This window comes from Sapajus apella, unplaced genomic scaffold (assembly GCF_009761245.1).
Source record: "Sapajus apella isolate SASKATOON/1434 unplaced genomic scaffold, GSC_monkey_1.0 scaffold2, whole genome shotgun sequence".
NCBI lineage: Eukaryota > Metazoa > Chordata > Mammalia > Primates > Cebidae > Sapajus > Sapajus apella.
In genome coordinates, this window is record NW_022436942.1 from 87,804,272 (window position 1) to 87,832,268 (window position 27,997).

The window sequence follows — 27,997 nt, forward strand, 5'->3', positions numbered from 1 at the left end:
GATACTATATCCTACACATCACAATACTATATTGTACACTTAAGAATTTATTAAGTGGGTAGCTCTCAAGTGTCCTTAGCATAATAAAGGAGAGAAAAACTCCAAATCAGGCATATCCATACCACGGAATATTATTTAACTTTAAAAAGGAAGGAAATTCTGACACTCACTGTAACAAGGATGACCCTTGGGGACATTAGGCTAAGTGAAACAAGCCAGTCACGAAGGACAAATATTGTATGATTCCACTTTTAAGAGATCCTTAGAGGAATCAAATTTATGCAGGCAGAAGGTAGCATGGCGGCTGCCAAGGGCTGGGGAAGCGGTAATTAGGGAGTTTGTGTTTAAGGGGTGCAGGGCTGCAGTTTGGGGGTGCAAGAGTTCTGGAGATGGACAGGGGTGACGGCTGCATGACATCTGTGAACACGGGAATGCCACTGAACTGTACACTTAGAATTGGTTAAGGTGGTCAGTTATGTATGACGTATATTTTACCACAATTAAAATTAAAATTTTAAAAAGAAAAGAGAACAAATGCTCTAAGGAAGACTCCTATTCAGTGCCAGGATAATTAAAACTTAGTTGTTTACCAGCTGCCTGGCTACGCGGCCCCATTGTCCATGAGGTTCCAGCATTCCACTGCCTGCAACCCGTGTTCGTCTTGGGGGTGTGCAAGGGGACGCCCTCACGTTCCCCACCCTGGTGGATGCCAGAGTCCCTCTCCCTCCCCAGGTCTCTCTCCCCTCCTCTTCCTCTTGGCCTTCCAATCCACCTTTCCAGCCAATGGCGGGCGATTTCTTAATAGATGCTGGGTCCTGTCGTGGCAGATACTGGGGGGTTAAAAACAAACAGAAAGGGAACACCACCTTCAGCCATACTTATGAAAAGGAATACAAGCGGAAGCTGGGGTCATAGGAAAAATGAGAACAACGCTCTCCAGTTGTGCTATTTGATTCATCTTTTATAACTATAAAGGGCGTCTTAAAGTTTTCACATCAAAAAAGAGCTTTAAATGCTGCTCCAATTTACCAGCTTGCAGACCCTGCCATTATTTCAGAAATTACTCATGCCTCAGGGATGACGGAATTCTTCTATTAAAGAATAATCCATTATGAGATTTTTTTCCCTTAATGTCATGCATTTGCAGAGGGGTTACTGCTTAAAGGTTGCCAATTTGTTTTTTCTGACTACGTATTTGTGGTCTCAAATACCACCTATATGCCAATTACTCAAAAAATCCTATCCTCAGCCAAAATCCTGCCACCAAGCTCTGGACCCTTACATTTCACTGCCCACACACCAGCTCCATTTGGGCGCCTTGCTAGCTTCCCAAACTTCACGAGCCCAAAGCCAGCCCCGTGATCTTTCCACTCCCACCTACCTCTTCTCCAGTATTTTCTTAGTAAAGGGTGGAAGTCTGGACAAATCCTCATCACTTCCTCCAGAGCTGCCACCCTACACCAGCTACCTCCTGAAAGGTTTCCTGAGGTCCTTCCTTAAAACGACTCGATGCAGCCAGAGTGACGTTTTGTGTGTTTAATGCAAATATAACCATGTCTTCACTTGGCTAGAAAGCCTTCAACAGGATCCCATAGCCTAGGAAAAAAATCCAAAATGTGTCCACCCAGAGCCTTGGTGACCTGCCTCTCAGATCTACCCTCTCCGCGTCCACCATATGGGCTTTGTCCATTTTTATTTACTTATTTCTTAAGTGACATCACTCTTCTTCCTACCTTGAAACCTCTGCTTATGTTATTCCCTCTGCCCGGCATAAAGTTCCTTCTTCCTCTTCAATTTGCATAATTCCTGCTTATTCTTTATGATTCCGCTTAAGAGGAAGTCACTCAGGGAAATGCTCTCTTATCCAGATTACAGCAGATTCCATGCTGTAAACTCCTGCAGCTCTTCCAACTCCTTCTTAATAAAATCAAAATTATTAATGCAAAAACTTGCAGCATGCTGTCTGTTGTTTTCAACACCAGAATAAACAATCCATGAGAAGTCACACCTGTTTTACTCACCCCTCTATTCCCAAGAGTATTCCGCAGTGCCTGGTCATATAGCCTCCTGGTACACATTCGTTGTATAAGGAAGTGAATGAACGTATCTAACACATATTATAGGTAGTGCCAATTCCTCTAATAACAGACATGAAATTTGGCAGCTTTTGTACTTGTTTAAAATGCTTCCAACCTAAATATTTTCTAAAGGGCTCCAGAATTAGAAGTGCTAAAATTTCAGTGCCTTGGAAAATTCTGTTCATAGCTATTGTTTTTAGAGGACATTTTTCAGAACCTCAGAGCAATACTGTGTAATGTCCTAGCCTCATATCTGTTGAGGTGATCTGCTAATTTTATGGAGGTACAAACTGAATCAATTAAAAGGCAATAAATCCTAAGTAACTCTCAGCTTTGCAGTGAGTGTTTATTTCATTCGTTCTTTCTTTTTTTTTTTTTTTTTTTTTGAGAGGGAGTTTCATGCTTGTTCCCCAGACTGCAGTGCAATGACAGAATCTCGGCTCACTGCAACTTCTGCCTCCCAGATTCAAGTGACTCTCTTGCCTCAATCTTCACAGCAACTAGGATTACAGGTGTGCATCACCATGCCCAGCTAATTTTTGTATTTTTAGTAGAGATGGGGTTTCACCCTGTTGGCCAGGCTGGTCTTGAACTTCTGACCTCGGGTGATCCTCCCACCTCAGCCTCCCAAAGTGCTGGGATTACAGGCGTGAGCCACCACACCTGGCTGTGTTCAATTTGTTAGCCACTGAGCAATGTTACTATATTGTGATTATTAATTTGGACAAAAGTAAGAAAAAAATGTGTTGTGGTCTGGCCTTCAGTCATTTTTACATGATGTGGATAAAAGCATAAATTAGGAAAACCTTTATGAGAGAGAAATTGGCTCTAAGCTCCAAAGGCCCTTTGATGTAGTAGGTGAGAATGGAAGGAAGCCTTTCTCTTGACACATTGGAATGCAGATGCTAGCTCTTAGCCACCATGGGAAGGCAGGCAGTTTCGTTTACTGCTCAAGCTTCAGTTTGCTTATCTGTAAAAGAGAGTTAATTCCAATGCCTGGCTCATTACATGAGACAGTAGGTAAGAATCACAGTGCCAGACATACTCTGTATTTCAATATATTTTAGCAATTATTTGTACCCATTCTGCATCTAGGAATCTATCCTAAATCGATCCTAAAGGAAAAATCAGAGATAGACAAATGTCGATGTTTACCACTGCGGTTACTGACATATTATTAACAACAGTTAAACACTAGAAGCAAAGACATTTTCGTAACTATGAAACCACAGGTTTTCTCAAGCCGTGGGAGAACACAAGATAAGCCATGAAAATCAGATTCTCAAGACATTTAAAGATTTGGAGGTGCTGCGGGCCATGGATGCCTTTTTACTTGCTTTTTTTTTTTTTTTTTTTTTTGAGACAAGGTCTTGCTCTGTTGCCCACACGGGAGTACAGTGGTGCAATCATAGCTCACTGCAGCCTCTAATTCCTGGGTTCAAGCAATCCTCTGCCTCAGTCTCCCGAGTAGCTGGGACGACAGGTGTGTGCCATCACACCTGGCTAAGATTTTTATTTTACTGTAGAGATGGCGTCTGGCTGTTTTCCAGGCTGGCCTTGAACTCCTGGGCTCATGAAATCCTTCTGCCTTGGCCTCACACAGTTGAGATTACAGGTGTGAGCCACCATGCCCAGCCCACGTCCTGATTCTGAACACACAGGAAGTCTACCTTTCTCAGTATCCCCCGAAACTCGAATGACGTAATGTGACGTCAGTCTCAGTGCAGCAGATGGAAATGGCGTGGCTCCCTGCAAACCTGGCCCTCAGCACCATCCCCTGCGGCTCCGCTCACACTTCCCTTTTCACTCTCAGTCTGGGAGCCACAGGTCTCAGATAGGTGGGCCAGGGCTTGGAGGAATTCTTTTGGTTTTTTTGAAACAAAGTCTCATTCTGTCACCCAGGCTGGAATTCTTGAGACAGCTTCACCCAGAAAGTTTACATGCGGAAGACCTTGCATGATTAAGAAGTAAATATTTGCTGTATGAAATTACTAATATTAGGGTTGTGTTACCACAACACAGTCTAGCCTATTTTTGCTAATAATTATGTTGAAATTACATACAAAATAGCAAGTAAATAAGTATGTATGGTCCCAGATTGATAAAAAGCCATAACTATGCATGGAGAAAGGGTGTTCGGCAAGACGTTAACAACGGTATTTCTGAGTGTTAAACTACGAAGAGAATTTTATTTTCTTGTTCATTTTTTTCTATATCATAATCAGTCTATTATGCTACATACAGCCTTCATAAACAAGTCATATTTAATTTCAAAATAAATTATACCAATCATAAACCCTCATAAAGTCAAACCCGGCGAAATCCACTCTGGGGTAAACTTTTGGCATTAAATTCCTCTGGACCATTGCAGCGCTAGGAGACACAGCAATCGCGCACGTGGCGGCGATGACGTGATGACGAGGAATACACATGCTCTACATGTAGGAATCTGAGTCATGAAACAAATGCCCCCTGGCAGGGGCCCATTTACCTAAGCATATTGAACAGCATCTGGTACAGCACAGCGCAAGGTGGAGGCATTTAGGAAACACTCATCCCTGCACGGTCGTGCGTCTACGCTCCTTCAGTCCATCAGGAGGTAAGTGCCCTACGTGCATTCAGTGAGTAACTCAGTCCACGTGGGGTGGAGGATCCAACCATAATTTCTGGGTGTGTCTGTGTGTGTGTGTTTTAAGTTCTGGGATACGTATCCAGAATGTGCAAATTTGTTACATAGGTTTGCTGCATCTAACAACCTGTCATCAAGGCTCTTAGTCCCACATGCATTAGGTATTTGTCCTAATGCTCTCTCTCCCCTCACCCCCCACCCCCCAACAGGCCCTGGCGTGTGATGGTCCCCTCCCTGTGTCCATGTGTTCTCATTTTTCAACTTCCACTTATGAGTGAGAACATGTAGTGTTTGGTTTTCTGTTCCTGTGTTAGTTTGCTGAGAATGCTGGCTTCTAGCTTCACCAATGTCCCTGCAAAGGACAGAACTGTTTCTTTATCAGTCGTACACATCCTGATTTAATGTTAGCGGGAAAAAAGGCGGGGTTTTCATTCAGGAGCAGACGTCGGATGCCAGAGGAACTGGAGACGTCGGAAATGTGGTGAACACTGTCTTGGTTGCCTCCCATAAAGGACTTCGTTCAAGTGTCATTCTCCTCATCCTCAGAGTCACTCGGATCCGTAAGCCCCGGCTGTTCGTTCAGTGTCTCGGTCACCATCTCCAGCCCCCATCTTGGGCCCCAGGATGGACTCGGGGGCGGGACCTCCGTGATGAAAGATGGCTGGCACGGTTCCTGCACCGTTTCAGGCTGCAGGTGCAGCACCACCATGGATCTGACCCCCATCTGGCTGCCCAGAAGGCCACTAACTGCCTGGAACTGCAGAGAAGTCACCGCCCGCAGAGCTTTTGACTAGTGATACTCCGGAGTCAGGAAGGAGTCGGCCAAATGAGCCATTCTCATCCTCCCAGGCCTCTGAGGGCCTTTTAGACACAGCCACGTGAACAAGCCACTGCTGTGCTTCCTTGCAAAGGCCAGGCAGCTACCCGGACGCTGTTTCCCACTCACTCCCCTGTTCCCTGTCACTTTTCTGCTCTCTCTCTCCATTCTCCAGGGTTGGCCATGCCCTCCCTCCCTTCCACAATAAAGTATAACATGTAAATATTCCCACAGGCTCTGCTTTTTTAGGGAACTTGGGCTAAGATAACTCCCAATAAGCCCTCCAACAAGCCCCTGTCCCCTTTTAACTTCCAACTTCTGTTTGAAGCCACAGCAAGTTCCTAGGAAGCTACCTCCACATCCCTACTCCAGAATTGAGCTTGCAAGATCTCGGCCAAGTCACCAAACAGTTTTATTGTGACCCGCAGTGATTGGCACACAAGTAAGCACACGGCCAAACGGGTCCCAGGAGAGTGAACGTCAGGATGTTATATTGAAATACTGGATTGAAGTGCTCACGACACCTGAGGCTGGAATCAGTATGGCAAGTTTTCCATCATGAGAAACTCCAGCCTGTGGATAAAGATGAGGCAGGAGGAAGAGGACCAGGACAATTAGAGAAGGGAAACCGGGGTTCCAATTGCATGCCTAAATCCCTGGATCAGTCTGTTCCTGATGCCAAAATAGCTCTAAATGTGTCAATTATGTGTGTCCATTTTTTTCTACTGTCTAAACCGACTTGAGCTGTCTATTCTGTTATTTGCAAACAAACCATCCGAGCTGAGGCCAGAGATGGATATGTGATTGACTGAAGTGCTTCAAAACTAATTTCCTAGTCCCATTGGGAGCATGGGCTTTCAATCTCTGCTTGGTTAAGATGGGCAGATTGAATAAAAAGAAAAATCAACTAGTACTTCTCCAAAAAGATTTGTTTTTTTAAATCCCAGAAAAAGACAGTAGCATAGCGGCCAGCCCATCCGTGTGAAGACCGTGGTTCTCACGAGGTTTCAAGTCCCTGCTCTGCATAGGGGTTTCGCTCTGTCTTCTTTTCACCCTCCTGAAGTCTCAGGCAGGTAGACTCATTTTAAGTGCAGCATTAGCATTCTGCCTTCACAAGCATGGAGGAGAAACAGACAGTACCAATGGCTGAAGATGTGTCATCAAAGCTGCAAACCCTGGGGCTTTCTGTCACGCGTAACTTCTCCTGACATGGAACCTGGCCCAATTCACTGGAGCCAGGCAGTCTGTTTCTGGAGCCTTTAGACATATATTGTGCAAATCAGTGAGTTTATCCCTGTTTGGGGAGATGAATTGAAAGGAACTGTTATCACTATAACAGTTCTCTGCATGGAGGAGCTGAAAAAGCTATCTAATGTGTTTTGTGCCACCCGTGCAAACGTGCTGGGGTGGGTGGAAAGCAGCTATTGAACCCGGCAGTTGTTCTTCCTACACATTGCTTGAAATGTACAAAAGGAAACATTCTATGCAGATGGAATCAGCAGCCCACTGACTCCCAGCTCCGACACACGTTTTCTAATACTTGCATGTGAAAGGAGACATATGCCTCCTAGTTATTAAACCAGAGATTGTAAGCTGGCCTTCTTTAGTTTGTTGTGGCTGCTGTTTTTCCCTGAGATAGGGTCTCACTCTGTGGTTCAGGCTGGAGTGCCGGGATGCAATCTCAGCTCATTGCAGCCTCGACCTTCTGGGCTTAGCTGATCCTCCCACCCCAGTCTCTGAAGTAGCTGGGACTACAGATGCATGCCAGTAGACTTGGCTACTATTTGTATTTCTTGCAGAAATGGGGTTTCCTCATGTTTTCCAGGCTGGTCTCAAACTCCTGGTCTCAAACTATCCTTCTGCCTCATCCTTCCAAAATGCTGGGGTTATAGGCGTGAGCCACCATGCCCAACCAAGAATTCAACTTTTAAAACTTGAGAAATTTCCAGTGAGGATTTAGATTTCTGCCTTTTTTTTTTTTTTCTGAAATAGTAAAACACCAGCAGCTTTAGGTTTGGCACTTGGAATGCCAGTAATTAACTGACATCGAGCTAGAACCGCTACCTGTCCACATACTAGCTTGTTCACTCTACAGGTTGCTGGCCCCTGAGATTTTGTGAGTTGATGACACCTTCTTTTAAAGCATGTTCTGTTAGTATTTTTTGCTACCGTTTCTGGGTTTGCAGACGTTTGACTGCCCAGAAAAGTTTTCCCGATGACATTGTAACCACAGACTCAGTCCAATGGGGTTGAATGATGAGCTGCTTTCCAGTCACCACAGACCCCACGGCTGCAGGTCCTGCAATGGAGCATGCCCTGATGAACCAGGTGTGCCCCATTCGTGACCCCAGAGCTGCTGTGAATGAACAAGTCAACCACGGGTGGAGCATAAGTGCTCAGATACAGGAACAGGGACCAATGAAGAATTGAGGGGCGCTACCCAGGAGGCCGAAGCAGGAGAATCGCTTGAACCTGGGAGCCAGAGGTTGCAGTGGGCTGAGATCGCACCACTGCACTCCAGCCTGGGCCACGGAGCAAGATTCCGTTTCCAAAAAAAAAAAAGGATTGAGGGGTGCCCTGTTTTGTTGCAGTAGGAACTGCAGAACCAAGAGCTCACACTGCCTCTTTACATAACTTAATCAGCTCATGCCTTGCTGCACATTTCTAGCTTCCTCATGGCTACCCTCTGCCTATAAAACCTGCCCCGTTCCCCAGCTTTGAGAATCGCCTCATACCTCCTTGCCAGTTAACCTTTCAATAAAGTCTTTTCTTCTCTCAGAAGCATGCACCTTCACAATGCCGTCATCAGGCGGCGAGCTCACCGTCTGGTACCAACATTCCTGTTTTGGAAACGCAAAGCTGTAATAGTGCTATCATGTCGATTTTTCTTTCTCTTGCCTCGTAAGAAGTGTGTGAGATATATAATTACAATTTGTATTGATACCCCTTCAGCATAGGAAAGGAAGAAGGAAAACATGAAACTATAGATGCCTCTCTGGACCCAACACTCAAACGACAAGATTATATAGTAGGGTTAAGAAAGGTTGAAGGCAAAATTACTTCAGCACAACGGGAAAATAATTTTAAGAGAGCTTCAAAAATTACAGGCTTTTCTTTCTGGTAATCTTTTTATTGGACATAAAAAGGTTACAGATATTTTAGCAACAATCAGTTTCTGAGAAATCGATATCACATTCCTTCTGGAAAAAAAATGCTATTATGTGTGTGTGTGCGTGCATATGTGCATTTGTATGTGTGTTTGTGTGTGTGTGTGTGTTTATATGATAATATAGAAAATTCTATTCATTGCCACCAAACCTGCCTGGGCACAGTGGCTTACACCTGTATTCTCAGAACTTTAGGAAGTCGAGGGAGGAGGTTTTCTTGAGCCCAGGAGTTCAAGACCAGCCTGGAAAACAAAGTGACCCTCCAACGCTATAAAAAAAATTTAAAAATTAGCTGGTGTTGTGATGTATGCCTATAGTCCCAGCTACTCAGGAGGTTGAGGTAGGGGGATCGCTAAGCCTGGGAGGTTGAGGCTGCAGTGAGCCGTGGTCACACCATTGCACTCCAGGCTGAGGGACAGGGCAAGACCCTGTCTTAATAAGGAAAAGAAAACACCCCGCTTATTTCCTGAAGAAAACCACCCTCTTTGTTCAAGCAGTGAGGAAATACAGTCTTTGTCAGGCAGCAGCTAGCCCTACGGGAGCCCTAGAGTCAAAGCATTGCTCTAATCCAATCATGGGGATTGCATTCCTCTTGGCCTGTGATTGATCTAAAAGTGGGCGCTTGACCTGGTTCTGGCTGTAGGAAAATACTTGTACTTCAGTGGAAAAGTGTGGATTGTCTAGATCGAGAGGCATCCTTCAGTTATTTGATTCTGTGGAAGCAATTCTACAACTCTGAAAGTTGTAAGTAATTGATAGCAATGCAAATAATTTGTTCATAGAAATTCAAATTCTGTTCTGTCCACAAGAGGTTAAACCAAATTCCTTCCTTCCATCTCCTTTTGTGGATATCTGTGTGTGCTCTCTTTTTACATGTGTTTCAACATCACTCATTTATACTTGTACCTGTTCTTTGAATTCTCTTTTGTTCTGGTTAATATCTTCTTGGTGTCCTCATGAGTTAAATAAATTTTAAACCATGTTAATTTTGATATCCACAGGAGAGTCATGATTTTGCCCTTCTTTGAAGATCACCTTTTAACATGGCTGATGAGCTGCAAGGTGGAATATGGTGGGAAGGGCTCTGCAGTAGGCTCTTCTACTCACCAGTGTCTGCTCTCTGTTCTTTCTTACGTGGTGGAACCACACTTCCTGATTTCCTTGTAGGTGGGTGAAATCCCTGGACTTGTTCTGGTCAGTGAGGTGGAGGCAGAAGTTCCTTGTATGATTCTGGGTAGAAGATTAAACACTCCTGCACAATGCTGCCTTCTTCTATTCCTTCCTACACATTGTCCAGGAAGGTTGAAATGGGGTGGCTGCTTGCTAAACCCCTACTGACTGCCAGGAGCAGAAGCTCCCTGCTGACCCATAGTGGACATGAAGCATGAGCCAAAATTAAGCCTTACTTGTTTTCAGCTACTACTACATAGAGGTTATTGGCCCTAACTTATACTGTCTAGAATCCATTCCCTTCCCACAATGAAATGGTAAAGCCTTTTCAGGAGAATTCTGTGTGTGTGACTCTTCATTCCTGTGTTCTTTGAAATTTTGGATGGTGATAAAACACATACCATGAAATATACCATCTTCCCCATTTCTTGGTGTATAATCTAACAGTGTTAAGTAATGAAGGATATCAGAATCTATCACACCCAAAATATGCTTCTTGACCCAAATACTTTTGAGCTGAAAGCACTTAAGAAGCAGAAGATACAGAAAGGGCTATCTGAGTTGCCCTTTCTTACCTATTGCAAGCCACAAAAATTCCTGAGAGAAAGCTATCTTCCCTGTATTAACACAGGGAAATGACCCTTGTCTCCAGTGGCTGAGAATTAGGGCTACAATGGGTCTGTCTAAATAAACTTACTGAATAACCCTTATCCTTTATGAGCTTTTATGCCCCCTCTATGCACCTCCTTGTGACTTTCCTGAAAGTCACTATCCCTAGCCCAGACAGCTCTGTGTTGCTGTTGTGAGGCAGGAAGCAGGCAGCACTCCAGACCAGATTAAAGACTGGATGAAACCTGAAAGAGGTGTAGGAAGCCCAGCTCTATAAGGCATGCTCACCAGAGCCATGACGGTTTACTGTTGCCATGGCAACACCCTGGAAGTTACCACCCATATTCCAGCTAATAGTGACTAGCTCGCCCCCTCATTAGCATATCACTGAAAGTGGGTATACTTATGACTGCAGAGCCGCCCTGGGCTGCCACTCTCCATGCACTGCCTGTGAGGCAGCCCTGCTCTACAGAAGCAGTCACAGAGCTGTTACCCTGCTGCCACCTCAATAAGGCTGTTTTCTTCTATCACCTTGAATTCCCTTCCCGAAGCCAAGAACCTGCCCTGTATCAACTGTCCCATAAAATGTATTGTTCTTTTTCTGAAAAGCATAAAAGCTTTCTGCTTTGGCTATTTCTTTGGGTCTTCACTCTCTTGTGAGGGTCCCCATGTACATGTACATGTTAAATTAATAAAACATGCATGCTTTTCTCCAGTTCATCTGTCATGTGTTAATTTGGTTCCTAGACCCAGCTGAAGATCCCAGTTAAGAACTAGGATGGGTAGAGGTGACTCACAGCTTTTCCTACCATACATTCATGTTGTTGTGCACCATTATCACCACCCTCCCCTAGAACTCTTTTCATCTTCACAAACTGAAACTCTGTCCGCAGCAAACAGCGAATCCTGTTCCCTGTGCCCCCCAGCCCCTGCAATCATCACTCTACTTCCATCTCCATGCATATGATCTCTCCAGGAGCCTCAAATTCCTGAGACCTTATAGCATTTGTCTTGCTATGAATGGCTTTTCTCACATAGAATAATGCCCTCCAGGATCATCTGTGTTGTAGCATGTGTCAGAGTTTTTGTTTTTAAGGCTGAATATTCCACCATGTGGATATGCCACACTTTACCCATTCGTCCCTCAATGGATACCTAAGTTGCTCCCACTTCTTGGCTATTGTGAGTACGTTAGTCTGTTTTCATGCTGCTGATAAAGACCTACCCAAGACCTGTTAATTCATAAGGAAAGTGGTTTAATAGACTCACAGTCCCACATGGCTGGGAGGCCTCATAATCATGGCAAAAGGCAAGGAGGAGCAAAAGCACATCTCACATGGCAGCAGGCAAGTGAAGAGAACATGTGCAGAAAACCTTCCCTTTATAAAACCATCAGATCTCACAAGACTCACTCTTTATCACGAGAACAGCATGGGAAAGACCCATCCCCATGATTCAATCACCTCCCACCGGGTCCCTCCCATGACATGTGGGCATTGTGGGAGCTACAATTCAAGATGAGACTGGGAACACAGACAAACCATATCACTGAGTAATACTGCTATAAAATAAAGGTGCACAAATTCTCCTTGAGATTCTGTTTTCAACTCTTTTGTATATACAGCTAGAAGTAGAATTGCTTGATCACATATTAATTCTACTTTTAATTTTTTAAGGAAATGCCGTATTGTTTCCATAGCAGCTGTGCCATCTTACATTCCTATCAGCTTTATGCAAGGTTTTTGCTGTCATCACAACCTCTCTTTTTTTTGACAGTGGCCATCGTAATGGGTAGAAGGTGGCAGTTATCTCATTGTGGTGAGGAGAACGTGGTTTTTAATTTTTTAAGGATGGTCTCTTAAAAAATTAAAAGTAAATTATATATGATAGACTGGACAAGGAAAATGTGACATATACACCATGAAATATTATGCAACCATAAAAAATGATGTTTGTGTCCTTTGTAGGGACATGGATGAATCTGGAAACCATCATTCTCAGCAAGCTGACACAAGAACAGAAAATAAACACCACATGTTCTTACTCATAGGCGGGTGTTGAACAATGAGAACACATGGACACAGGGAGCGGAGCATTACACACTGGGGTCTGTTCAGGGTACAAGGGAGGGACAGTGGAGGGGTGGGGAAGTCAGAGAGGGATAACATGGGGAGAAATGCCAGATGTAAGTGACAGGGGGATGGAGGCAGCAAACCACATTGCCATGTGTGTACTTATGCAACACTCCTGCATGATAAGTACATGTACCCCAGAACCTAAAGTACAATAAAAATATATATATATTAAATTTTTTTTAAAAAATTAAAATAGAATTAATATACAATTTAGTAATTCTACTTCTAGATATATGTACAAAAGAATTCAAAACAGAATCAGCTCTTCCTCTTTCTTCTGCCTGGATCAGGGCTTCATCATCCATCATCGCTTCAAGACCTCACAGTGACAGGATAAGAAGGAAATCAACATGAAAGATGGTGAAGCCCAAACAGAGGCAGAGCTTGGGAGCCCGACAGCCCTGTCAGCAGCTCCGCTGATGCTGGCAACAGCCTCCCCCTATACTTCTTGTTAAGTTAGAAAAATGCACTGTTGTTTACTAAAGCCACAAATAAATTGGGCTTTCTGCTATTTTTAGCCAAAAGCATTCTTACATACATCAGGTAATATAGATCTATCATGGATTTTCAACAAACTTTTAGGATACGGTGGGATTGCCCCTGATGTTGGCAGTTCAGTTCTAAAGGTACCAGCTAAAGAGAAAATCACATTTGTTTCCAATGATCCTTGAATAGCTCCTCGAGCCTACATCAAGTGCAGTAAGCATGGTGCATGTAAAACAGCCCGTTCAGCTGTGGTCATGGTGGAGAAAATGCTTACAGACTCACAGTTTAAAGAGGAGATTTTGTTATGTGTGTTAATTTATGAAAATAATTTTTTTGAAAACCTTTCAAAAAAAAAAGAGAAGATTTCTTCATTTTATAAGAGCTTCACTGTAGCGAGAGAAGGGATGTCCTCCTTAGCCTGAAGCTGGTGCCCCTCCCTTAGGTCCCTGTATTAGTCTGTTCTCACACTGCTAAAAAAGACATACCCAAGACCGGGTAATTTATCAAGGAAAAGAGGTTTAATAGACTCACAGTTCCGCACGGCTGGGGAGGCTTCACAATTATATCGGAAGGCAAAAGTCATGTCTTACATGGCAGCAGGCAAGAGAGAATGAGGGCCAAGCAAAAGGGGAAACCCCTTAAAAAAACATCAGACCTCAGAAGACTTATTCACTACCATGAGAATGGTATGGGGGGACCGCCCCCATGATTCAATGATCTCTACAGGGTGTCTCCCATGACATGGGGGGATTATGGAAGCTACAATTCAAGATGAGACTTGGGTGGGGACACAGCCAAACCATAACAGTCCCTAACATACCAGAATGTCAGGCTTTCTTGCATACCTGAGTACATAATACTGCCCTGCAAAGCAGCCTTGTTGAGGGGAGGTATAAAAGCCCCCTGACTCTCTGGGGAAGAGAGTCTCGAGGAAGAATTATCTTGTATGTTAACCAGTCCTAGGAAGGCTATTAAAAAGGAGTGCTGCTCACATGTATTTGAAAGAGTTCTTAACTGGCAAGGACTTTTTAAATCTATTAAGGGGTGCTTATCCAGGAGTAAAATACTCAAAGTTGTGAAGGGCTCACATAGTTATCAGGGAAACAGAAAACTAAGGATCTGCTTATGAGTTAGGATTGCACATTTTATAATACTTAGACTGGGGTTTTTTTCCCCAGGGACAGGGTCTTGCTGTGTTGCTGAGGCTATTCCCTCAGTTCATCTACTTGACTTACAGTGGGGTTACCTACTGCAGTGGTGTGACCAACGCTGGGACTACAGGCTAGTGCCACTGAACTTGACTAATCTCCTTTTATTTTTAGTTTTTGTAGAGATGGGGTCTTGATTTGTTGCTGAAGCTGGTCTTGACCTCCTGCGTTCAAGCAATCCTCCTACCTCCCAAAGTGCTAGAATTATAGGTGTGAGCCACCGCATGGGGCCCATGGGAATCTTTTTGTTTGAATCCAGTTCTTCTGTTTGAATCCCATGGGATTCTTTTTGTTTGTTTTTTGAGATAGAGTCTTGCTTTGCTGCCCAGGCTGGAGTTAGTGGCATAATCTTGGCTCACTGCAACCTCCACCTCCTGGGATCAAGAGATTCTCCTGCCTCAGCCTCCCGAGTAGCTGGGATTACAGGTGCACATTACCATGCCCAGCTAATTTTAGTATTTTTAGTAGAGATAAGGTTTCATCATGTTGGCCAGGCTGATTTCGAACCCCTGACCTCATGATCCACCCGCCCCAGTCTCCCAAAATGCTGGAACTACAGGTGTGAGCCACCATGCCCGACCAGGATTCTTTTGAGAGAGTTGGGAAGGTGCTTTCTTTATCAGCCATATTTATGTACCACATTGGAAACAGACATTCTCTCAGTTCATGTAACATGGCACTGGAACATATCACTGAGCATCAGGGAAGTGCAGATGCTCCTGGACTTACAGTAGGGTTACCTCCTGTTAAACCCGTGATTGGGGAAAATATCAGATGTCAGAAATGCACTTAATACACCCAGCCTACGGACATCACAGCTCAGCCAGCTTGCCTTACGTGTGCTCAGAACACTTACATTTTCCTACAGGTGAGCAAAATCATCCAACATAAAGCCTGCTTTACAATAAAGTCTTGACTATCTCATGAAATGTATTGGATACCATACTGAAAGTGAAAACCAGAATGGTTGCGTGGCTGCGGGAAGTATGGTGTCTACTGAATATGTACTATTGCTTCTTCACCATGTACAGCAGACACATCCTGAGTCAAACCATCGTAAGCCAAGGGCTGTCTGCAGCTGTCCTGTGTTTGAATACTCGGATGTCACTGCGATCGGAAAGGCACAGGTGACGGGAGGTCCCTGAGGTCATGACCCCTTCCTGCCTCCCGCCGTGTGTTCCTTCCAGGGTTCCAAGAGCAGAGCAGAGGGGGCAGCCTGTACTCGGGCCCCGTCCCCGCAGTGCTCACGTCTGCAGAATGTGCGTACATTACCCATGCTGAGTGTAAGGCCGGGGGCCTCACCGGACACACCCACCCCTGAGCTCAGCCCCTGACTACATGGGCACTCAGCACAGCCACGCAGCCCTCCCAGCCCCCAGAACACACCCCTGTGCACTCAACACCCAGTTTTGCACTCGGCACCTAGCCCGCCAAAATTTAAAGAAAGCCCCGCCAAAACTTGCCCAATAGCAGCTTGCCCCAAAAGCCCACCACAATTTGCAACCAATCGTAGCTTGCCCCACCCACATCCTGTTCTCCATAGCCAATCAGAACACTCTGCTCCTCCTTGCTCGCCATAAAAACCCGGAGTCTCGGGAACCCGCCGCGGCTTCTCTGCCACCGCCCTCTTTCCCGGTAGAACCTCGCCCGGCAGCTGAATAAATTGGAATTTAATTTTCCCACACCAGCCTCAGGTTCCTCATTTTAAACTCGGCAATAACCCTTACACTGATTAACGTTATGGCGCTCTCCCTGGTGCTTGAGCTCCCCCGGAGGATGGGGTACTTCTCGCCTCTGCACGTGTCATTCCTGAGACGCAGGACAGGACAGTGGTTCCACTCCTGGCTCTGCTGCCTACCAGCGGTGCAGTTCGGAAGGGGTTAATGATTCTGTGCCTCAGTTTCCTCATCGGTAAAATGTGGATAATAACACTCCCTGCTTCGGTGGGCTTCTGTGATGATGGCAGGAGATAACATACCATGCTGATTAACCTGCGCTGGGTGCTTAGTAATTGCCAGGGAAGCAACCGCTACCATCATTAGCATGACAAAACTGCAATGGGCCTTAATTGCTACTCCAATGGATGTAGCTCTTCACTTTGCCATTGCCCGTGGCCTGTCTGCAAACTGGGGCCATGTGTGTGCTTTGGAGTAATTCTGAGAGTTCATGTTTGCTGAAGTCACCTCTTAACACCAAGAATCTAGACTCTCAAGAGCAACAAGAGTATCAAATGCTCCTGTAACCCCAGGTGCCCAATGCACTCGGCACCCGATGGCATTTTTACTGGGTAATTCCATTTAACAAGCGGAAGTTTACACTTCTGTGTTGAACACAGGGTGGGATTCTCTGATGATTAGCATTCAGGTAAACCTGTCAATCATATTCACACACGTATACATGTGTGAACGTCTAACAGAACCTCTAGGAGTTTACAAATATTAGCTCATCAATTTGCACAAGAACTCTATGACGTCAGTACTATTATGCTTATAATACAGATAAAGAAACTGAGGCACGTAAAGCTTAAATAACCTAGGTTATATAAACAAAAGACAGCAGTGATATCTCCCCCCAAGATAACAGAGTGCTACATTTCCACCAAGGGCAACCCTAGGGCAGAACTTCCACAGAGGGATGCCCTGTGTCATTCACAAGTGGGATCGCTTTTTATAAATACAATGCATTGTAAAACTGTTTTTGTGTGATAAACCGTGGATCCAGATGGCCGGGGGAGACCTATGTTAATTCTAGCTCAATAATTATAAGCTTGCTGGGCTCAGGGTACACTGAAGTTTATACACCAAACTAAACTATATTATTGCTGCACTTAATTAGAAATCAAGCGGCAACAGGAGGCCTAAGGTAAAGACCATCTGAGTGCGCAGTGACACGGGGGTGGCTGCAGCGCAGGGAATACTGCTGTGGTCCCACAAATGCCTTCTCAACATGGAGACTGCATGAGAGTCTCATAAAGAGTGCTGATGCAAAGATCTCTGAGAAGGGAGGTGACCTCTGCTCACAAGATCTGGGAGGGTCTTTGCAGCTGGGAGCTGGAAGGAGGAGAAAAGCCTTGCAGGGCAGAGATCACAGAACGCCTCAGGCTCTGCCAAGGCTCTCGGAATATGGAGTGACTTTAATTGCTCTATGCCCTCAATGCTTGGGAGATAAAGCCCCTGGATGCACTGGGAGTGGTCAGACCTGGTAGCTCCTCATCCACTATACTTCTGATGCAGCTGCATCCTGATAACAACTGGTCATAAACTCAGTGCTAGTTTAGCAGGCCTTAGAAGGATCTCAAGTGCTGTTAAATGCTCAGGGCACTAGTTTAGCACGCCTTAGAAGGATCTCCGGTGCTCTCCGCCCAGCTGTCTTACCTACCCCTTCACTCTCCCCTTCCACGCCCATAAGATCCATGAGATTATGCACATAATAAAAGCCCAGAGCTTGGGGCTGACTGGGTTCCCACGCTTGCGATGGCCCCCTGGACCCATGCTGTAAATTCTGCTCTTATGTCTCTATTTCCTTTTCTCAATCCCTCATCACTGCGGGGACTAAGGGCACCCACGTACGGGGTTGGGGCTGTTACTCAAAAAAAACAATTGACCTGTCTTATTTTTTAACAGGTGCACATCATTCCAAAGCATAGCTGCAACAAAATGTTTCTTTGAGTACTTTCATACGCATACAATTTAAATTTATTAAGATATGCATCAAAAATTCAATAGGTATAATTTGAGGGCTTTACAATAAGAAAGTACAACTTTTGTAAGAAGACAAACTGTATCTTTTTAATTTAATGATGTGGACTTCATATATAGCAAGAAATTTAAGTCATTTAACTTGGAAGAAGAGTTCAGTATCATAAGCGGGGGACAAGTTGCACATTTTAAAGAAAGTAAATGTGTATGTCCATTTTAACTACCGAAATCCAGCCCACGACGACTGGAAAGGGCTTCATATCAACATAACATTAGCATTCCATTTCCCATGAGTCACAGATCCATTGGCACAGTCTGCAAAGGTCCCCTGAAAACACAGCTCTCCTGTGGCATACATGTCAGCAAACCCGTGAGTTACTGTCTGTTCCCACTCTTTTCATTCCCCCGATAATGGCATCTAGATGTTTCTAAAAGCGGAACAGAAAGTCAAAGGACATATCAGAGCCTCACAAGAGAGCCTTGAAGCTGCAGAGGCCCAGGACTGTGTAACCGCTTTGCTTACATTTTCAAAGCTCATTGAGCCCAGGTCCTAGGGACCTGTGAGGTCGGAAGCGGCTGTGCATTTAGGCAACTCCTAGCTCAGACTTCCTTCTGGATCGTTTATCTTTTTTAGCATCTTTGAGGAATGAAGAAGACACAGATGCTGACAGAGTGGGTAAGATTCATTGCTGTACCACTGAGAAAAGGAAGCAAGAGAAAACAGGACTCTTTTCATCCGTGCGGAGCAGAAACTCATGAGGGGAAAAGTCAGGGGTTTGTTAGAGCAAACAAGGGGGAAACTCAGGCTGATTTTCTGGGCACAGCCACTCCTGGGTACCCAAGTATCTAGGATACAAATGCCCTTTAGGCAGAGCCATTCCATTCCTAGGGGATTCATCCTGATGAAATAATTGGCTAAATTAAAAAAGGTATACAGTCATTCACTTAACTACACATTCGACGTCGTGAGCCTCCGGTATGCCAGGCAGCCTCCACACGTTGCCGTGGAGGGAGATAGAACACAGACAGGTAGACAGCCCACAACTTACCGGTGGAGGCTGCCAAGTGTCATGAAGACAACAGCACGAGACGACAGATGAGCAGCAGGGAAGGGTGGTGGCAGTGACTTCAGCGGAATCAGCACAGCCTTCACGCAAGCGGAGACTTTGGAGGTGAGGGCTGGTCCTGGGAGTTGGTTGGTTGAGTGAAGTTATGGGAGCAGCAGAATGTTCCAGACAAAGGAAAAACTAGTGCAAAAGCTGAGAGGGAGAGACAACCTTGACTTCTCTCAAAAACAGAGAGTCTTGCATGTCTGGTACATATTGGGGGGTCTTTTTCCACCGCTAAAGATGCTCAGCACAGAACAGGCGCACCCTACATGTCTATGAATGTTTAAACAATCACAGCACGTCACTGGATAGAATATTTCATATTCACCAGGACATTCTCGGTTGGAAGTAACACAAATCAGCTTGCGCTGGCTGACAGAGCGTGGTGCTTCACTGACTGCTATTTATTTGAATCCCAGCTCCGCCACTTACTTGCCATGAAGACTTGGGCAGCTGGGCGCAGTGGCTCACACCTGTAATCCCAGTACTTCGGGAGGCTGAGGCAGGTGGATCACCTGAGGTCAGGAGTTTGAGGCCAGCCTGGCCAAGCAAAGCCCTGTCTCTACTAAAAGTACAAAAATCTGCTGTGGCTCACGTCTGTAATCCCAACACTTTGGGAGGCCGAGGCAGGCAGATCACAAGGTCAAGAGATCAAGGCCATCCTGGTCAACATGGTGAAACCTCATCTCTACTAAAAATACAAAAATCAGCTGGGCATGGTGGCGCACGCCTGTGGTCCCACCTACTCGGGATGCTGAGGCAGGAGAATTGCTTGAACCCAGGAGGCGGAAGTTGCGATGAGCCGAGATCACATTATTGCACACCAGCCTGGGTAACAAGAGCGAAACTCCGTCTCAAAATAAATAAATAAATAAATAAAATAAAAGTACAAAAATTAGCTGAGTGTGGTGGCACATGCCTATAATCCCAGCTACTTGGGAGGCTGAGGCAGGAGAATTGCTTGAACCCAGGGGGCGGAGGTGGCAGTGAGCTGAGATCATGCCACTGCACTCCAGCCTGGGTGACAGAGCAAGACTCCATCTCAACAAAAAAGAAAAGAAAACTTGGGCAAATTTCTTAATCCCTCCATTTTCTCATCCATTAAACGGGCATACTGAGATATATAGCTCTGGTCGTTAAATGAGACGATGCATGTAAACCTGGCGGATGGTACCAGGAACACAGGATACACGGAATCCATGCCTGCTACTTTATTCTAAGAGAGTGGTTGGGGAAACCATAGTGAACGAAAAGGCAGAAGGATCTTAAAGCAGTCACACGCATCAGTGTAAAATTGCTCCTGTTTTCAGTTCTGAGAATTGCAGGACACGAAGGGGAGTGCTGCCTGATCGGGGATGTGGCCCAGGCCCCACAGAAGGGGCAGTTCATTCACGGCCACATGGAAACACACGGCATGTGAGCCTTGGGATCCACTTTCTGTCTTTCTTCTCTGCCTCTCTGAGGACTTGGATTCACTCTTCTCTTCATGTCCTCTTCTCCCTCTACGCCATGGGCCCACCCTTCAGATCTCAAGATGACCTGCCCCGGGTCCAGCCTCATCATCAGTGACCAAACCTCTGTCTCGGTTTCAACCCTGTGTTTGCCAGGAGGGAATTTCCATGGCTGCTGCCTAGATCGGGGGCAACCTGAAGGTAAGGCCCATCTTCCTCAAGCAGGTGGGGGCCGTGGCATCACTCGGGTCGTGGGACGGGGCAGTGGATACCAGAGATCAGCAGTAACAGTGAAGGAGCTGTAACCTGGGCAGATACTCCCAATACACGATGGCTGCAGTTACACAGTAACTGTGATAGACCTGAAACTAAGACCAACTCTCTGATACAGTGTAACATGTGCAACAGCAAAAAGGTCCGTACACAATGGTCAGGTCTACGATGCGACGCGGAATGCACAGACGTGAGCCGAGGTGTTGACGGATGAGGCCAAAATGCAGATGCCACACTGCACCGAAACTGTCCCTGGCTCAGCCCCACAGTCAGCCTGTCGGGATGCTAACCAGTCTACCGCTTTCGGCAGCATGACTTTGGACACGCTGAGTAACAGACCTGTGCCTCAGTTTCCCCAGCTTCATAATAGAGATGATGACAGCACCAACCTCACAGAAGCGTGAGGATTCAGCAGGTGCGGACAAATTAGGGGCAGAGAACTATGTCAGGCCTTCAGAAAGCACGGGGTAAATGTTACCCATTATTGTTAGAGATATTTATTTGGAGTATAGCTTCCTTTCTTCAGGTTTTTCTTTAAAAACCAAACAAAACAATCTCAATAAATGCCTAGCTTTAATCCACATAAAAGTGTAATAATCTAAAAGGAAAAGACATATTCTTTAGCTGTTTAATCATTACAAGTGTTGCTACTAATTCTGATTTTTACCCTGTATTTATTCAAGGTATTCCTTCTCTTTCCTATCCATCTCACTCCTGATTTTCTGCAAGTAAGGCTTTGGATACCAATAAGAACACCATGAAATATCAAACATTGGGGCGGAGCGCCACCCCAGCTGCAGATGACAAACAGTGGCCTTGCCATCTCCTGCCGGAGGGAGTTTGCTGCTCCGCCAGAACCAGGCATAGGAGAGCCACCCGCACCGTGCATAGACCCTCTCGAGCTGCCAGAGGAAAGTACAAATTGCCCCTGTTCACTAGTGAGCATCCCTGTTGGAGACTGTCACATTTCTGCATCTGTTAGCATTTCTGTGACAGAAACTGAGGCCAATTAACAAAGGGATAGAAGCAACCAGTGTCTGTAGAAGTGATGCCAGATGATAAATAAAAACAGGAAAATGCCTGAGAAAATCAAGGAAGGGAAAAGCATAAACCCACATAAAGGCATCCAGTTTCGATCTGTTAAAAGTATTCTGGCTTTATTCCCGCCTCCCAGGCCACTCTGCCTACACTGTCCCCACAGATCAGCACCTGGGGGCACTGAATCTGTTGCCTGGAAATATATCCTAGGCTATCCTGCTTCAATAATAAAAAGAAAAAAAAATTCTCCTCTGTCTTGCTTGGTAAAAAAAACAAGATCCAGCAACTAATGAGCCTTCAAATTGAGCTGTAATGAATTTTGTGTTGCGCTGGTGACTTCAAAGAATAATTCCAGGAAGGCTGGAAAAGGGGTCTATCGTCATCCCTTTTGTTGCCTAAAAGTAAATCATGAGAAGGAAGACCAGAGTAAAGATGATATTCCTGGGGTGTAAATGCTGGAACCTCAGCCATGATCCCAATTCCCCTGTGACCACATGGACGTAAACCCACAAAAGCATGAAATAGAAGGTGAGAATCAACACCGTCCCTGGGCGTACAGGTAATCCCTCTGCTGGGTGCGGGTTCTAAGGCCAACTGCTGCAAAGATGACATGGAAGGTGCAGCTTGGGAAGTCTTTTTGGAAGTTAAAACAAAAGTCCAGCCCCTTCCAATGATGCTGTGCTTTATTTGTCAAATATTGTCGCCCACCCTCACCCCAATTCCCCAAAGCATCTCTTCTGGCTCTTTCTCAGGGACCAGCGGTTGCCTACTAGTTAAAAAGAAAAAGCCAAATATTTACCCCTCATGCTTTATACAACACAAAGAAATGGCATCCCTACTTCACTGCTTGTATTTTGGAAAAATTGCTCAATCCATTTTTTCAAGCAGTAGCATACTTGGTGATAAACATATTTAAACTGAACACTTAAGAAAGGAAAGACTGTGTTCCTTAATCATTTATGCAAGTTCTGGCTTCTTAACTAGCAAAGAAATAACAGGAACGACATGTCAGGTCTGTAGCTACATTTTTAAATAATGGGCTTCAAAAAAAAATCCCTTCCTCTTAAGGAGGAAAAAAAGACATCTATTATCACAAAATCTGTTCCTTCTTTAGCTGTTTTTAATCAATAGCTACACCTTTGGGTAGGAAAATAAATCCATACCTTTGAATAGTGTCATTTCCAACAACAGAGAGGCGCTCAGATGTGTTCTTTTTTTTTAACAAAGGTGTTGTTAAATACCGGCACCATATATATTTGATTCAGTCACTTGAGAAATCCCTAGAGAATGGCTGAGGGTTGTTAGCAGCTGGGTCTATAAATTGTAAACCTTCCCCAGGGCAAAGTGCCACTTGTGATGTTTGTTACTGTTATTTCATATGACACTGACTTAAGCAGGAGCAGGAAACCCTTTCTCCTAGAGCGGAGGTGCAGGCCCGGTCCGATATCACCCACGTGAAAAGGAGCGGCCAGGAGGTGTGGAGAATGAGCGCACCTGCCCGTCTCAGAGGAAAGCTGGCGCTCAGCGCTGCTCATTATCAAGAAGCCAGACACCCCATTTCTTTCTATGTGATATCACCTAGAATTTTTAAATTGGCAACTAATCCAAATTTCTCTGTGTGGGAAGAACAGACTCCACTTGCGAGGCAGATTCAGGCCGCAAGTTCCTACTTTCCCAGCCCTGGTTAACAGCTGCCTCTTGCACCAGACAGCCACTGGCCTGCTTCATCCTGGCTCTTAGCATCCAGCAGAGACTTCAGCAAGCTACTGTAACTACTGCAGACATCGGAACAGACACATACAAGAAAACCCAGCTCTGGAAATGTGATCGCGGGTTTACTGTAAACAGCCACTTACCATCTACATGTGGTACCTTGTGTGGGCTTTATCAAACTCTTCTCATCATATGCCAATTTCTTGTCACCCCTTTACAAAATACAAGCATTATCAATTACTACCAAGAGCACCCCAAATATAAAACAAAAACATCTCAAACACAAATCAAATTTCATTTAAATCAAGAACAAATTATAAGAGACAGATCAGAAATCACTCTAGGCTGGGTGCGGTGGCTCACCCCTGGAATCCCAGCACTTTGGGAAGCTGGTGTGGGAGGATCGCCTGAGCCCAGGAGTTCAAGACCTTCTTGGGCAACATAGCAAGGCCACATCTCTACAAAAAAAAAACAAAAAATTAGCTAGGTGTGTAGGCCCCGCCCAGGAGATCCAGGCTGCAGTGAGCCATGACCGTGCCACTGCACTCCAGCCTGGACTACAGGGTGAGACCCCATCTCAGGAAAAAAAAAAAGAAATCACTCTATTACCCTTATATAATTTTTATCAATCTATGAAAAGAAGGAATCAGTAAAAAAAGATAAACACAAATACTGTTTATTTCCCGTTCTTTAAAATAATATTACCAGAAATTGCCCTCTTTGAATTTCAAAGTTTTCGTGACTTTACTGTGAAAGCCCAACTCTCTTACCTCGCTGATCATATCACACCCGATGCTCCAATAACTCAGGGTATACTTTCAGCTCAACCCTGTAAAAGGCTTGCTAACCTGCACTGATCTGCATTCAATGCAGCTGCCAATGCACGACAAAAAACCATCTGGAGACTCTGCAGCCGTTATTTCCAGCTGTCTGTGACTCCCAGAAGACGCGGGAGTGCCTGGCACCATCGGGCACGCGTCAGCTCAGCAGCTTTCTTACGCCACCAGGCACAGTTGCCCTGAGCTGAAGACGCTTCAGAAAATCGTTTGCAAGTTGCTGTTGCACTGGGATAATTTTAGACAATCTGAGACTTTTACACTAAAAACGTGTTTGGAATTGGTGACCGTACACAGTGCCAGCAGCCTGAACTCCGAGCCAGCCATGGTTGCATTTGACTTCCCTGGGTAGGATGCAGTGCAGGGGGTTGTTATAAGCCTACCACTGGTGTGTCAATGTTTCTATACTGTTTCGTTTTTCTGTCTTGGGAGGGAGGTGTTCTTCTGTGTCTCTGTTAGCCACATCTGGGTGTTTCCATCGTCATTATACGGCCGCTTACCTCTGCGTGGCAACGGACTCGATTTGTGAACAAAAGGACAATGACAAAGGATATGTGCAGTGGCTTCAAAGAGACAAAAGTTTCTTTCTGTCTCATGTAAATACTCTCTAGTGGTAAGCACTCCTGGACTAGAAGTGTACCTCCATGGCTGGGAGGGAGCCTGAAGCCTTGCCTCTTTTTCCATCAATGTCCTTAGCATTCTCCTACAGCAAGGAGGCTGCAGCAGCTCCAGACATCACATTCCAGATCCACCCAGCAGGAAGGGTACAAGGCTGAAGAAAGGCCCTCGCTTTGGAAGGGCCCATCTGGAAAGTCCCATTTGATGCTTTTACCTGCAGAGTCACATGGCTACACCCAGCTACAAGGAGTATCAGGAAATGAAGTTTTTATTCCAGCTGGCCATCTGCTCAGTGATTTTGTTTGTTTGTTTCAGAAGGGTCTAGCTTTGTGGCCCAGGCTGGCGATCAGTGGTGTGATCTCTGCTCACTGCAACCTCCACTTCCTGGGTTCAAGTGGTCCTCCCACCGCAGCCTCCCAAGTAGCAGGAACTATAGGGGTGCACCACCATGCCCAGCTAATATTTTGTAGAGATGGGGGTCTCATCATGTTGCCTGGGCTGGTCTCAAACTCCTGGATCAAGCCGCCTGCCTGCCTCAGCCTCCCGGAGTGTTGGGATTACAGGCGTGAGCCGCCACACCCAGCCCTGTTTTTGTTGTTGTTGTTTGAGTTTTTTGGTTTTTTCTGAAGAACAGGTATTGGAAGACACCATCAGAAGGGTCCTCCACAGCCAGGCCCCACCCACTTTTAGACACAGCCCGTGCTCTGACAAGTCTCATTACTCATGGTTTCTCACGGGAAAAGGATCTAAGGGGTCGCCTCCCCATTCAAGGTCATGATGGCCTGAAGGTCTGTGCCACTGAGGAAGACACAGATAAATGAACTAAGCTCTGAGGGCAATCATGACCAGAATCTGCAGGTAAACCATATCACTATTATTAAGAACATGCCTTTATGTGCGTCGGCTCCAGAAATCCTTACGGCCATCCTCCCAGATAGCACTGTCGGCCCGTTTCCCATGAGGAATCAGGAGCCCCGAAGATGACGCTGGCCCAGGTTTCACAGCTAGGCGTGAGAAGAGCCGACTCCACGCCCCGAAGTTACCAGCAGCCTCCTGAGCTCCAGCTAAGAAGCTGCTCCACACTCACCCGTAAAGGGGCTGAGATGCATCTTGTTCAACCCACCCAAGCCCTAGGACTGGCTACTCTCCTGCCTTTGAGGTAGCACTCACCATTCTCACTTGAAAGACATAGTCTGATCACCCTGTCCCGCTGTGTGCCGGGCACTGTGGGCAGCGTCAACCCTCCTCCGCCGGCACGGACAAGTGGGCGGAGAGGTCTGAAGGAGGACACCCGCGGCTTTAGGTTAGCTTGTAGAAGTTTTTTTGGTGGGGAGAGGGGCACAAAATGTTTTTAAATCTTCTGTGGCAATTATTTCCCTTTTAAAATGGGAGGTTTTTGCATGGAAATCTGGATATCTACCTGTCTTTAGGAGAGAGGAAGGCCCAGGAACCCCGAGCCCTCATTCCCGGATAGCAACATTTTCGGGAGCTAAGGAGGGCCTGTCACTCTTAAGCCAGGATGCATCTCCGTGGAGACCCTGCTGCCCCCTGGCCGTGTCACCAAAATGTGCATTACTTGCCTGGCTTTGAGGGCATTTGAGCTTATGACCCGTGGGAAGGGGGGCACAGACACAGATGTCATGATGCAAGAAATGGCTGTAATTGCTGAATTTCGGCTGCCACAAGCCCCTGTACCTGCTGCATAGACAAATAACTGAACAGGACCTCAGGGCTCTTCATCCGGTACCTTTCAGCATCATTAAATTGAAGAGAAAATTGAAACAGTGGCTGGGATCTCTCTTTGATCTACAGCAAAGGGACGTGAATAACCATGTTTCTGGGGAGAGAGCTGATTAACACGGAACTTAGCAGTATTCCAGTAACAGCCGTTGTCAGGAACATTCATCGTAAATTAATTTCTAACCAGCTCCTGATTCCACAAATGAGGGGATGGTGAGTCGCCTGGCCACAGCCTGCCGGGAGGGGACAGCAGCTTGAGCTCTGTGGGCGCAAAGGCATATTTTTGGGGTGCAAAGTGAATGACAAGGAGTTATGCCATCAAAAGCCTCGTTGCAAAATACATTTTTTTAATCTATACAATCCTAAGAGCAGGGTTTTAAGTCTCTTAATGATTGTACAGATACTAACAATACAGAAGTCACATTTCTTCTTCTTGGCTCTATGCATAAATGCTTAGGTGACTCATCTGTCTTAATCTATGGTTGTGTGGCAAGATTTCTGACTTGTGTTTCATAGAAATAGTTCTAAACACCAAACCAGACAGAAACCGCAAAGCAGGCTGAGGAGACTCTGACGACGGTCAGGTATGAGGCATGTTTCTCAGTATGGTATCTGGGGCACCATAAACAAGTGATGTAACATATTTCAAAATGCTGTTAATGATAAATGTATACAATAATTATTTGTCGATTTAAAATGATAATAAGGTGATCCCAAAATACAATATCTTACAGAAGACACAAGTTTACTGTTCTTTTTTCCCCCTCATGTAGAGAATCCTGGCCTAGCAGGGCAGTTCTGAAACTCGCAGCATATGGCTACTACCTCTGGATCCAAAGTGGCTGCTTTAGTTCCCACTATCACATCTACATCCCAGACAGTAGGAAGCAAAGAACCAGGGAATACATATTTAGTCTTTTTAAAGGAAAGGCCTAAGTAGCACATGAATTGCTTCTAACATCACATTGGCAAGAGCTTGTTTGCAGGGTGGCTTCACTGAGATCCAACAGAGACTAGGAAATGTAATCTTCAGCTAGGTATCCATGGGCCCAGCTAAAATTTGGGGGTTAACTTATTAAAGAAAATATGAGAGCCGGGTGCCGTGGCTCATGCCTGTAATCCTAGCACTTTAGGAGGCCGAGGCAGGTGGATCACAAGGTCAGGAGATCAAGGCCATCCTGGACAACATGGTGAAACCCCGTCTCTAACTAAAATACAGAAA

At 45.5% G+C, this 27,997-nt stretch overlaps 1 protein-coding gene and 1 long non-coding RNA gene across 2 annotated transcripts in view; both read right to left on the reverse strand.

Annotated features, from left to right (window-relative positions):
- TMEM132D (transmembrane protein 132D) overlaps positions 1–27,997 on the reverse strand; it is an 844,637-nt gene that overhangs the window by 704,196 nt on the left and 112,444 nt on the right. The gene's annotated exons all lie outside the window — the stretch shown is intronic.
- Positions 8,073–27,989, reverse strand: LOC116527325. The gene is made up of 3 exons (XR_004258496.1): positions 27,960–27,989; positions 14,973–14,978; positions 8,073–8,933 (listed from the first exon to the last, which is right to left on the reverse strand). It is a non-coding gene; the product is annotated as an uncharacterized LOC116527325 (long non-coding RNA).